This window comes from Mauremys reevesii, linkage group 4, assembly GCF_016161935.1.
Source record: "Mauremys reevesii isolate NIE-2019 linkage group 4, ASM1616193v1, whole genome shotgun sequence".
NCBI classification, from domain to species: domain Eukaryota; kingdom Metazoa; phylum Chordata; order Testudines; family Geoemydidae; genus Mauremys; species Mauremys reevesii.
In genome coordinates this window covers 151,351,760-151,364,294 of record NC_052626.1, presented here as the reverse complement: position 1 = coordinate 151,364,294, position 12,535 = coordinate 151,351,760, and positions in this window count along the sequence as shown.

Here is a 12,535-nt window from a genome sequence, read left to right as displayed (position 1 = left end):
TGTCAGCGGGGTGAGCACAACCCCCCTAACGCTACACAGCCCCTGGATTTATCTCCCCGAGGCTCAGACATGGAGAGAAACTCCCAGCACCACAAAGCCACCCCCAGATCTGAGAGGCCAAATCCCAAGAGACACGAGCCCTTCCCCGGCCCATCGCATTTACTACGTGCCCCTCACCGTGGCCTCCAGGGGCCCGACAACGCCAGTTCTCAGCACAGACCACAATGATCTCCATGGAGAGACATCAGTGTCTGCCTCTGCTCCCCATGCCCACCGCCTATAGCCCCACGGAGTGACCCCCCCATCTGGTCTCTGCCCCGGGGGATCCATACAACACCCTCCCCCCGGGAGATGGGCAAGGACAGCTTCCTGACGCGTCAGTGTGTCCAGCCAGAGAGGGACAGAGCTGAGCTGGGACCCACCTCCCAGGGCTCTGGAGAAATCCCTTGTGCCTGGAAGAAAGGTGACACATGAGAGGGGGATTTTCAATCCATCTGATCAAAAGGCCACTGAAGCTCTAGGCCTGTACACAGCCAGGCTGTCCCATGCTGCGAACTCCCCACAGACCTTCTGGTGTTAGGCACCGGAGCTAACGGAGCCGGAGCGCCCCCACTGCAGCACTCAGAGCTGGGACGTAATCCTGCCAGAGCAACGAACTAGTAGACACATCGCTACACAACTGGGAACGTGTCACGGAGTCCCCGGGCGCTGCTCTGGAGCTGCTCCCCACAAAGCCAGGCAGGACTCTGGGGAGCCTCCTCTCCCTCGGAGCAGCCTGTCTGCAGGGCAAGAAGCTCCCACGGCTTCACCTCCTGGGTCTCTCCTTGGAGCATTCAGCCTCCTCTGCCCCTCCGTGCGCTTCCCACAGCGAGTCCGCCCAGGCGGGATCCTGGGGGGCCACAGGGTCCTGCCCCCCCACTGCGCAGTCAGACGTGACTCTCAGCCAGCCAGTAACACAGAGGTTTATTCGATGACAGGAACAGGGGCTAACACAGAGCTTGTAGGTACAGAGAACGGGACCCCTCGGCTGGGTCCATTCTGGGGGGCAGTGAGCCAGCCCCCCCCCCCGTCTGCACTTCACTCCTCGTCCCCAGCCAGCCCCAAACTGAAACTCTCCAGCCCCATCTCCTCTGGGCTTTGTCTCTTTCCCGGGCCAGGAGGTCACCTGATCTCTCTGTCTCCAGCACCTCTGTGCAGTCTCTGTGCAGACAGCATCACAGGGGCCCACTCGGGCTCTGCAACAATCACACCCACTGATCCCCCCACCTAGAAAACTAAGAACTGCCTAGGGGAAACTGAGGCACCCACACAGTATTCAGAGAAAACATTAAGAACATCCCCACTTCATCACAGAAGCGTCCGACAGCAGAAGTGGTGCGGGACCCCCCAGCAGAGCAGAACAGGTGGAGCAGTGGGCAGCAGAGAACAGCAAGTGCTGCACGTCCTGTGGGGGGACATGGTAAGGGCCAGCAGCCAGCACCCAGTGCACAAGCACTCACTGGAGGAACAGAAACCAGCGCGCAGATAGACTCAGAAAGAGCCCCGTGATGTCCCGAGTGGAGAACAGCAGGGACACGCCTGGCAGGGGGTCTGTTGGCAGCACCCTGGATGAACCGCGACAAGCAAAGGTAGATGGAGCTTGCTCCAATGCCCCCACTCAGGCATTCACCTGTCACACTGACAGTGGTGCTGTCTGCCAGGAGTGTGGTTAGATGTTCGACTGCATGTGTGTGTTTTCCTTGTGTGCTGCCTTGCCCTGCACAGTCAGCCGGCACAGCAGATCTTGAGCGAACCTCTCAATGACCACGAGATCCGTTAAGGGACGAAGGCGCCAGGCCAGGTTTATTGTCAACAAAGCACAGTAGATGCATACATGTGAGCGCAGCTGCATACACTTGGGGAGCCAACATATACTTGGGGAGCCAAACAAACTGATAAGCAAAATAGCTGACTTAGGTAGATACGGCCTTCAGTACATAACTTTGGTTTACTCAGGCCTAATAATGGAAAGGCTTCATTTAGCACTATGATTTTTCAACAACCCCCTTTGAGAATACTCACCAAACCTTTGGCTGTGTTTTTTCACACACACAAAAAAAAAAAAATGAATGATGAAAAAATTATATAACTGCTCTTCTTTTTTGCTTCACCCCAAACCCACGGTGAATAATTTAATCCCATATGCATCCTCCCCATGGATCCGGCAGGATCATGGTGTGGGAGCCACACCCCACCTAGTCCTCTGTCAGTAACTTCTGGGTTATAGAACTAAGGTGGAAATAATGGCTGCTACACTATTGGCCCCAGCCCACAGGGATCTGTCCAATTTCTCTTTCTTTTCCAGAGGAAATAACTTTTTTTGTTGTGCTAAAATGGCAGTCCCTGTGAGCAATCTATTAGGAGGGGCACACATACTAAAGGATTTATCCAAAACACAGGCGCGCGCCTGTAGAAATAAACAAAATTCAAATAATACCATTTCCAAACACAGGATCCCAAAGTTTCTTCTGCCCAGTGTAGAATTTTTTTTTTTTTACCAGGGTCAGTTCTCAATGTCCTTTTTCAGGAATTCCTGACTTTGGCAATGTCAGTGGAGTGGAGTGCGTTCTTCTCCCAGCGGACAAGGGAGGGTTAGCAGCACGTCACCTTGTCCTTTTTTCTGCTGTCCAGAAGTCACAGTGGAGCTAGAAGAAGGAATAGGCTAAATCATATAGAGTTCTCCTGATGTGGGGACGTCTTTTTTTGCAGATCATGGGTCCAACAAAAATCAGTCTTTGGGTTCCATGGAGTAGCGGGGCTGCTAGGGTCTTGATAGTGTTTTTCTTTACATATCCAGACTGGCGCCTGTCGTATAATAACAAAAAAGGGAAAAGGGAATGGATGGGAGAAGTTCTGTAACTTGTACTGCCTGGTTTGCTTGTGACCTTGAGATAAAACAACTTTCTTTTTTTATCTCTGGCGAGCTCACACACTCCTAGACCCGTTATCACACAGTTTCTTCCAGTACATTAATATAACGAAAAAAAAAAGTACCCCCCTAGGAATAGCAACCCGCACTTCGGGGCGATCCAAAAACCAGGAGGGCGCCACTTACCATGCCGGAGTGGTCACGGCTCCGCACTATGGAGGGGGCGAGCTGCCCGCCAATCGCGCGGGACGAGGCGAGCAGCAGCAAACTAATAGCTGCCCACTCTCCTCCTGAGCCGCCGCCGGCCGCGCCCAAGAGAAGCGCCATTTGTTAGCCAAAAGGGCCTGCTTCCTGGAGCTTACCTAATTACACCCCACGAAAGAGACACACCTTCATGGGCCAAACGGCCTACCTTTATTAGCCGGTAACAAACAAGCTTACCTACGTTTACGTCATTTGGTTGACCTACCTAAAATACATATATCATTTTGTGGGGGCTACAAGAGACATACAGCCTGAAGGGGACACAAGATACATCCGTTGACCCTTTGTACTAGATACTTTTGATGCATACACATGTGAACGCAGCTGTATTGGGGGGGCAACATATACTGGAGGGAAAACAAAAAACTGAAATAAATATAATAGACTTAGGTGTAGATACACTTCAGTCTAATAAGTGAGTGTAGCTTTCCAACACAGTTTGGACAAGCATAACATAACTTTGGTTTACTCAGGCCTAATACGGAAAGGCTTCATTAGCACTATGATTTTCCAACAGTAATAGCACCTGACAGACTCTACGAGGATACTAAGACGTATGCCCGTGACAATGGACACAGCTCAGTGAATGGAGGGACTTTCCATTCCCCCCTTGGCTGGGCCAAGACACTCTCTCTGAGATACCGCTTTATACCCAATGCAAACAAGTTAGTACTGCCTCTGACATAGTTAGTTACTGCCCCCGACTGGCTAGTTATCACCCAACACCTGGTACGTGTTGGTTCGATCAAAACATCTCTATTACGTACTGTCATCTGGACCTTATCCTTTAGGAGGGGTCAGCGTGTTCCTGTTCTCCTTGGGGAATGTGTCTGAACCATCCGTGATATCGGGCTGTGTCTGCAGGAGAGCTCTGTGCCGAGCACTTCTCAGGAGCGCGTGTTCTGCAAAATCAGCCCTGTTCTTGCCAGAGTCTGTGAACTCGCAGGCAGAGCCTGACGTTTGCTAACTTTGCTTTATGTCAGCAAAGCCTCTCCACTACTTTAGCTCAGGCCTCACACCAGGCCTCCGATACAAGGGCTTAGATCTCAGGCTCTCTTCCTACTATGAGGAGCTCTGCAGAACTGCACAGGGGAAATCCCCCAAAGTGCTGGACGAGAGCTCCCGGCCGATGTCCTGCAAGGGCTGCCTTGGTGCCGCGATTTACATCAGCTCTGAACCGGCTGCCCCGGTGGCAGGTCCCCTCGCAGAGTGATTGTCGCAGGCTCGCTGCAGACTCAGGCAGTGTCGCTGCACCAGGTACGTTCTGGCTGCGTGTTACGTTTTCCTACAGCCCTAGGAGCTCGCAGCTCAGACCCTGCAGCCTGGTGCTGAAGCCACAAGTGATTCGTTAGCAAATCTCCCAGCCACAGACCCTGCAGGGCCCTTGAATACTCACTGCAAATGTCCATGAGCTGCACACAGCAGCACGTCTCCAGCCCAGACCGAGAGCCTCGTGCGTCGCTGCTGCCCACCTCACAGCCAAGCAGAAGCAGCCGCTATTTCAGGCCCCTGGCCGGGGAGGAACTGAAATAGCCGGTCAGAGGCAGCTCTGGGCTGCTCCCGGCTCTGCGGCTGCTTTCAGCTCCCTGCAGAGACGGGCCCAGCCAGACATTCACCCTGCACCGCCCGTTACCCCTGCTTTGGGGGGCTGGGGGCTGCACCTTGGCGACTCAGCTCCCGGGGACAGAGACCTGCTCAGGGCAGCTCCCGTGTCACCGAGCGCCCTGCACAGAGCTCACGTCCCAGCCTGGGGCCCAGCAGGCCCTGGGGGGAGCACAGAGCCCCCAGACCCCCCCCAGCCCAGCCCAGCCCCATGGGACCATCCGGCCCAGCGCTCCCAGGGCCCCTGTAGCTGTTTGCACCAGGCTAGTGCGGATCCCACCCCTCTATGGCTGGGAGAGGGGAAGGGTCTTGGCCCCATGGCAGGGAGCTGCTCCCCGGGGCGGGGAACAAGCAGCCCATGCACGGCCCAGGACAGACACGGCTATTGTGGAGCAGGGTCTCCGCCGCTCAGCCCTGCAGGGCCCAGCACAGCCTGGCCCCACGTCCCTGCAAACCCTCGGGTGGGGGGCGGGGAGCGGAAATCCTGTGTTAGTCGCTCACCTCCGAGGTATGATGTGAAACTGACCCGGCCCCCCCGGCGCCCGAGCGGCTCAGTGCAGCCATGGCCGTGGGGATCCTGCTGCTCCTGTGGCTGGGGAGCACCGGTGAGTACGGAGCCCCCGGCTGCCCCACGCCCTGGGGTCTGGCCGCTCAGACGCGTCTCTGGCCCCAGCCCCGGGCCGACCCGCACGGCAGCCGGGACCTGAGTGTAGGAGCTGGGACCCACCTGGCTCCCTGGGTGACCCGGGGCAGGGCAATGAAATGACCTCCCCACACCTGCACCTGCTCACCCTGCAGGGCCGGGGCTCAGAGCCAGTGACGGTCTGGGGGGGCCCTGCTCTCCGTGGTGGGGGGTCTCTGAGACCCAGGATGGGGCTGGGGTTTGATGGGAGGGGCTGACTCCAGCAGCAGGGACAGCCTGGGGGAGCTGCAGGCACTGCCCAAACCCAGAGAGACGCACGGGTCTGGGCTGAGCTGGGATGGGGGCTGGAGGGAACAGGGGAGGCAGCCATTGGGGGGGACATGGAGCAGAGGGGCAGTGAGTGGGGGCAGGGCCAGGAACAGGGGGACAGAGGTGAGGAGGGGAGGCAGGAGTGGGTAGAGAGGGGGCAGTAGGTGGGGGCCGGGAACAGGGGACAGTGGGGAAAGGGGGCAGTGGGGGCCAGGAACAGGGAACAGGGGACATGGGGAGAGGGGGCAGTGAGGGGATAGAGGAACAGGGATAGTGGGGGCCGGGAGGCAGGGAGTGGGTAGGGAGAGGGGCAGTAGGTGGGGGCCGGGGAACAGGGGACAGTGGGGAAAGGGGGCAGTGGGGGCCAGGAACAGGGGAACAGGGGACATGGGGAGAGGGGGCAGTGAGGGGATAGAGGAACAGGGGATAGTGGGGGCAGGGAGGCAGGAGTGGGTAGAGAGAGGGGCAGTAGGTGGGGGCCGGGAACAGGGGACATGGGGAGAGGGGGCAGTGAGGGGATAGAGGAACAGGGGATAGTGGGGGGCAGGGAGGCAGGGAGTGGGTAGAGAGAGGGGGCAGTAGGTGGGGGGCCGGGGAACAGGGGACATGGGGAGAGGGGGGGCAGTGAGGTGGCCAGCAGACGAGGGTCCCTCAGCCCAAGCTGCCTTTTCTGGGGGCTTTTCAGGCTCCCTGACCCCAGCCAGTTCCCGTGCCCCGAATGCAGCGTCTCCGAGCGTCCCAGCTCCCCCAGAGACCAGCAGGAGCCTGGATCTGCCCCCTGGGGGCATTAGCGCAGGTAGGGGCACGTGTGATGGTTCTGTGCAGCACGAGCTCCCCTGCGCACCCCCCCCCCCCCGGGCTGGGCAGACACAGACCGGCCCATGGTCTCGCTCCAGAGACGCCGGCTGGTGAGTTTTAGCTGGGGTGTAACTGGGGGGCCCGATTTGACAGGGTTCCATGTGGGGCTGTTGTAGCCCCCCCCCCGGCACCCCATGGCTGCTTCCCCCTCCTGCCCACAGGCCTAGAGCGAGGGGAACTGAAATAACCTGCCCCGGGGCATGAGCTGATCAGCTATGGGGGGCATCGGGCTGCAGGGACATGGGCTCTTCCCCTCTAGGGGGCACCAGCTCTGATCCAGCCCCAGGGTGGGGACTGGTGGGGTTGGGGGGGAAATGGGTTATGAGAACTTTCCCCACCCCCTCTAGGTAAGGTTGCCAGGCGTCCGGTTTTCCACTCAGCAGCACAGAGGGGCTGGCAGGCTCCTACCTGGCTCTGTGCAGTTCCCGGAAGTGGCCAGCACGTCCCTCCAGCTCCCAGGTGCAGGCTGCAGGGGCTCCCATGGGGTGCACTGCCCCACCCCAAGCACCGGCTCTGCAGCTCCCATTGGTCAGGAACTGCAGCCAATAGGAGCTGCAGGGGTGGCACCTGTGGGCAGGGGCAGCACGTGGAGCCTCCCGGCTACACCTCTGCCTAGGAGCCGGTGGACCATGACGCTGCTTCCCAGGTGCTGCCTGAGGTCAGCCCTGCCCAGAGCTCGCACCCTTTGCCCCATCCCACATCCCAACCTCAATACCCCCTACCCCAGCCCTGAGCCCCCTCCCACACCCCATTCCACACCTGAACCCCCTGCCCCAGCCCTGAGCCCCTCCCACACCCCATTCCACACCCGAACCCCCTGTCCCAGCCCGGAGCCTCCTCCCACGCCCCAACCCCCTGCCCCAGCCCAGAGCCCCCTCCCCACACCTCAATCCCCTGTCCCAGCCCAGAGCCCCCTCCCACACCTCAATCCCCTGTCCCAGCCCGGAGCACCCTCCCACACCTCAACCCCCTGCCCCAGCCCAGAGCCTCCTCCCACGCCCCAACCCCAGCCCAGAGCCTCCTCCCACGCCCCAACTCCCTACCCCAGCCCAGAGCCCCCTCCCACACCCCAACTCCCTACCCCAGCCCAGAGCCTCCTCCCACGCCCCAACCCCCTGCCCCAGCCCAGAGCCCCCTCCCACACCCCAACTCCCTGCCTCAGCTCGGATCCCCCTCCCACATCCCAACCCCCTGCCCCAGCCCGGTGAAAGTGAGCGAGGGTGGGGGAGAGGAAGTAATGGAGGAAGGGGGGATGGAGTGAGTGGGGAGCAGGGCCTCAGAGAAGGGGTGGGTGCAAGAGGCAGGATAGGGGTGGTCAGTTTTCTGTGATTAGAAAGTTGGCAACCCTGCCCCTAGGGGGCACCGGCTCTGATCCCCCCTAGGGGGCACCGGCTCTGATCCACCCCAGGGTGGGGACTGACCGGCTCAGGGTGGAGGATGGGGTGAGGAATGGGACATGGGGCGTTTCCATTCTGAGGGGCGCCAGCTCCTACCTGGCCCCAGGGCAGGGGGCTGGCGGGCTGTGGGGGGGATGGGACATGGGGCCTTTCCCCCCCAGGACCCCAGATCTGTATTGTGCTCCCCCCACAGCCGGCGCGTTCCTCGTCTCCACCGACCCCTCCCCGGTGACGGGGCTCCTGGGCTCCGACGTGCTCCTGACATGCAGCTTCCCCGCGGCCCCGCATGGGGCGGGCGAGGGGGACGGGCAGCTGCGGGTCACCTGGCACTTCCAGGGCCAGACGCTGATGGAGCTGGACGGCATCGCAGTCACCACGAGGAAGGGGGCAGAGCTCTTTGCCCCGGAGCTGCCCAGGGGCAACGCTTCGCTGCTCCTGCCCCGCGTCACACCGGCCGACCAGGGCCCCTACCGCTGCTCCGTGCGCTACGGGGGGCAGCACGGGGAGGGCAGCGTCCGCTTGCAGCTGGCAGGTAGAGTCACGCCCCGGCCTCGCCCCGGGCTCCCGGCCGGGCAGGGCTGCGGCACTGGGTCCCTGACGAGCTCGGCTCAGGCCCCGGGATGGCATCAGAGCCGCATTCTCTGGGGGGAGGCGAGCGAGTGCCAGGGCTCCCGGGGGGCTGGACGAGCCGTGGGGCCTTTGCGGAGGGGACGGGGCAGGTTTGGGGCTGCCAGCGCTGGCTGGTGGGAAAGCCTGTGATGGGGCCGACGCCCCAGGCTGCCCTGGATGGGGGGCAGGGACCACGGACACCGCGGGGGGCACTGGGCACCTGGAGAGCCGTTCCCAGCCCCTTCAGCTGGGACCTTCCACCCCAGCCGCTGCCCCTGCAACCTCCTCTCCCCGCAGCACTTCCCCTGCCCGGCTCTCTGGACTCCCCGTCTCTGTCTCCCCCAGCGCTGCCCCGGGAACTGAGGCCGGGTCTCTGGCAGAGCAGGGGGCCCAGGCGCGGTCCCGGCCCCAGAGCCTCGGCCAGGGTCAGCAGCTGCGGCTGCCGGGGCAGGGAGTTGGCAGGGCTTGGGCAGGGGGTCCGTCAGGGCACAGGCAGGGGTTCGGCAGGGTGCGGGCAGGGGGTCGGCAGGGTGTGGGCAGGGCGCGGGCAGGGGGTCATGGGGGGCGCGGGCGGGGGGTCGGCAGGGCGCGGGCAGGGGGTCGGCAGGTCACGGGCAGGGTGCGGGCAGGAGGTCGGCAGGGCATGGGTGGGGGGTCGGCAGGGTGCGGGCGGGGGGGTCGGCAGGGTGTGGACAGGGTGCGGGCGGGGGGGTCGGCAGGGGGTCGGCAGGGCACGGGCAGGACGCGGCTGGGGGCGATGGTTAGCGGGCAGGGTGGGCGCGAGTCTGCCCTGGAAGCCCCCGCACCCGGCTCTCTGGACTCCCCGTCTCTGTCTCCCCCAGCGCTGCCGCGGGTCGAGGTGCCCAGCCCCGTGGTGCAGAGGGACGAGGACAGCGCCCTGGTGTGCTGCGTGCGGGGGTTTTACCCCCAGCCCATCGCAGTGTCCTGGCTCCGGGACGGGCAGGAGCTAAACGCCTCCTTCGTCTCTGCCGCGCGCCGGGGGCACCGGGACGAGACCTTCAGCCTGGTGACTGTCTACAGATTGACCCCCACGGAGCGGGATCTGGGGGCGCTGTTCTCCTGCCGGGCACGGCACCCCCTGCTGAACCAGTCCCGCCAGGCTGACTTCCGGATCGCCTTCAGGGGTGAGGCCTCAGCCCGTCTGCGCCGTCCAGGGTGGGAGGATCCCCCACGACCTGCCCCCAGCCTTGGGGCTCCCGGACTTTCCTTTGGGGGGGGACCCTGGCTCACAACCCCCCTAGCTCTGGGGCTCCTGGCCCTTCCCACGGAGAGGGGATCCCCCCGGCTCACAGACCCCCAGCACCAGGGTTAATTCTATGTCCAACCAGAACCCCCTTGTATCATTTCACCCCGTTACTCCTGGCTCTCCCCTGCACTATCCCTCCCCCGCCATCAGGAGCCCCCCACGTCAGAACGACCCCTCCCCGCCATGCCCATGTGCCGAGTGAGAGTCACTGACCCCTGGGATCTCCCCCTGCCGGATCCCCCCGTCGGGGTCTCTGTGCTCCCCTGTAAATAACCGACTCACGGCTGGGGCGCCCCCGTGTGGCTGGACGGGGCGTATCGGGCTCCCCTCGGCCAGTGCCCCCTGCCAGCCGTCGCTCTGGCTCTGCCGTGACCCCGCTCTCCGGCCAGTTCACGTTTTCCTGCCGCCCCTGCCAGGGTAACCACAGGCCAGCGAGTACCAGCCCCATGTCCTGACCACAGGGCTCCGGGCTGGCTCGGGAGCCCTGGGCCTCACACCCTGCTCTGCGGGCGCTCGCTCACCCGCCTCCCCAGCCTGCTCCTCCACTGGACCCTCCCTCCCTCCCTGCAGGGCCAGATCCTGCCGTTACCTCCCCACTGGGGCTTGTACCTCCCCTCCTGGCCTCTTATCAACCTCGCTACTCGGGAGAGGAGCCCAGAGCCGCCCCCACACCCCCTGAATCCCAGACAAGGGCAGCGTTCCTCCTGCAGCCCCTTCTGCTCCACACGTCCTGCCTCCGTAGCACCCGGCCCCTCTCCCCTCGGACTCAGCGTCAGCTGGGCCAGCCCTCCGCCAGGTGCAGCCAGGTGGGTGACGGGCCGGCCCACATGAACCCTTCAGAGCCAGGATGGGGCATGTACCCCATCACGCCCCCCCCCCCTCCGACCCCCGCTCTGGTGCCGGGGGTAACACCCGCTGGGCTCCCGTTGGCAGGCACATCCCGGGGGACTCTCCCGTAGTGTCCACGGGCCGAGCGGGGGGACCCCCAGGCGTTTCCCCAGGGACTGGGCTCAGCTCCCTGGCTAGGCAGCAGGTCACAGGGACCGTGGCAGGAGCAGGGGGGCAGAGGTGCTGGGTGTTTCTCTCTCACCTGCTCCCTTTGCAGGGCCGGAGGAGGAGCGCGGCCGCCTGGAGCCGGGGCTGAGGATCCTGCTGTGGACGCTGCGAGGGGCTCTCCTGCTGGCCATGGTGCTGGGAGGCTGGCGCTGTTACTGCTCTGCGAGGAGGCGGGGGCAGGTACGGGCTACGGGCAGAGGCCCCTACGGGTGAGCGCAGCATCGGTACTGGCACGGCCCTGCCGGGACGCCAGCCCTCGCTCTGGTGACACGAGCTCGCGGCAGGAAGCCAGTTCCTTGGGCAGGGAGTCAGGGAGATGCTTCCCCCGAGGACGTGGCTGCATCTCCCCCGTGGGGTAACTGGTCCGAGGGACCTGCCAGCGCTCTGCCCACCCAGCGCTGCCAGCGACCGTGTCCCCCTCTGCCCCGGGCTCTAAGTCTCGCCTTGTTCCTGGCACAGGTGCGGGAGCCGATCTGGAGCCCCCAACGCTGGAGATCACCGTGGGGCGCAGCCAGAGGACGCGGCAGAGGGACAGGCAGTGCTGTCCCTGCTGAGCAGCTAGAGAAGGGGATCCCATGAGCACGGCCCATGGAGCTGCCTGTGCATCGCGCCTCGTTCTCACTGGGGGCCCCGGCTGAGCTGCTGACGGGTCAGTCTTGTCTCCCCAGCGAGGTCATAGCAGCAGCATCCCTGCTCCCCGCGATCCGGGTGTCAATAAAAGCTGCCCCTCCCCCTCCTCGTGAGGCAGACGCAGGACGCCTCTGTATCCCCCTCTGTCGCTTTCATGCAAACCCTTAGGTTCAGCCCCACAGGGCCTTGCTGCATCCCCGCACTCCTGAGTGTGGCTGGAATGTGGTTCCCCCCTCGCTCTGGCCCCACACAAGTGGCTGGCCAGTGCCCAGACCAGAACAATAAACTGTCTCTCTGGACTCCATGGGTTGTGCTGTGGTGGTTAAATTCCCGGCAGGTTGTGAGGGGCCCTTACCCTGCACCCCCTTGAAGGACGGTTCCATGGCCCTTGGGGTGATGGAACATTGGGGACGGGAAGGTTCTATGGCCCTTGGGGTGATGGAACGTTGGGGGTGGGAAGGTTCCATGGTCCTTGGGGTGATAGAACGTTGGGAATGGGAAGGTTCCATGGCTCTTGGGATGATCATAGAATCATAGGACTGGAAGGGACCTCGAGGGGACTCGTGGCAGGACTAAGTATTCTCTAGACCATCCCTGACAGGTGTTTGTGGTGGAACGTTGGGGGTGGGAAGGTTCCATGACCCCTGGGGTGATGGAACGTTGGGGGCGGGAAGGTTCCATGGCTGCTGGAAGTGACAGCAGTCAGACAGAAACAATGGGGGCAGCTGGCAAGAGGGGGGGCGCCTCCTATTGGTATGTGGGGTCACAAACCCGTCAGCAGGGCCAATGCCCCAGGAGAACCCAAGGGGTCTGTTACCATGAGAGCAACCGCGTGCCCAGCCACAGGGAAGTGTGACTGGGGCAGCCCCAGGGCCTGCCAGAGAGGGACAGGACCATGGCACGGCTAACCAGCCAAACATCCTCCCTGCCATCCCTGTCCCCAGTGCCCATCTGCCACATGAACCACAGCACGGCTACCCAGCCAAACACCC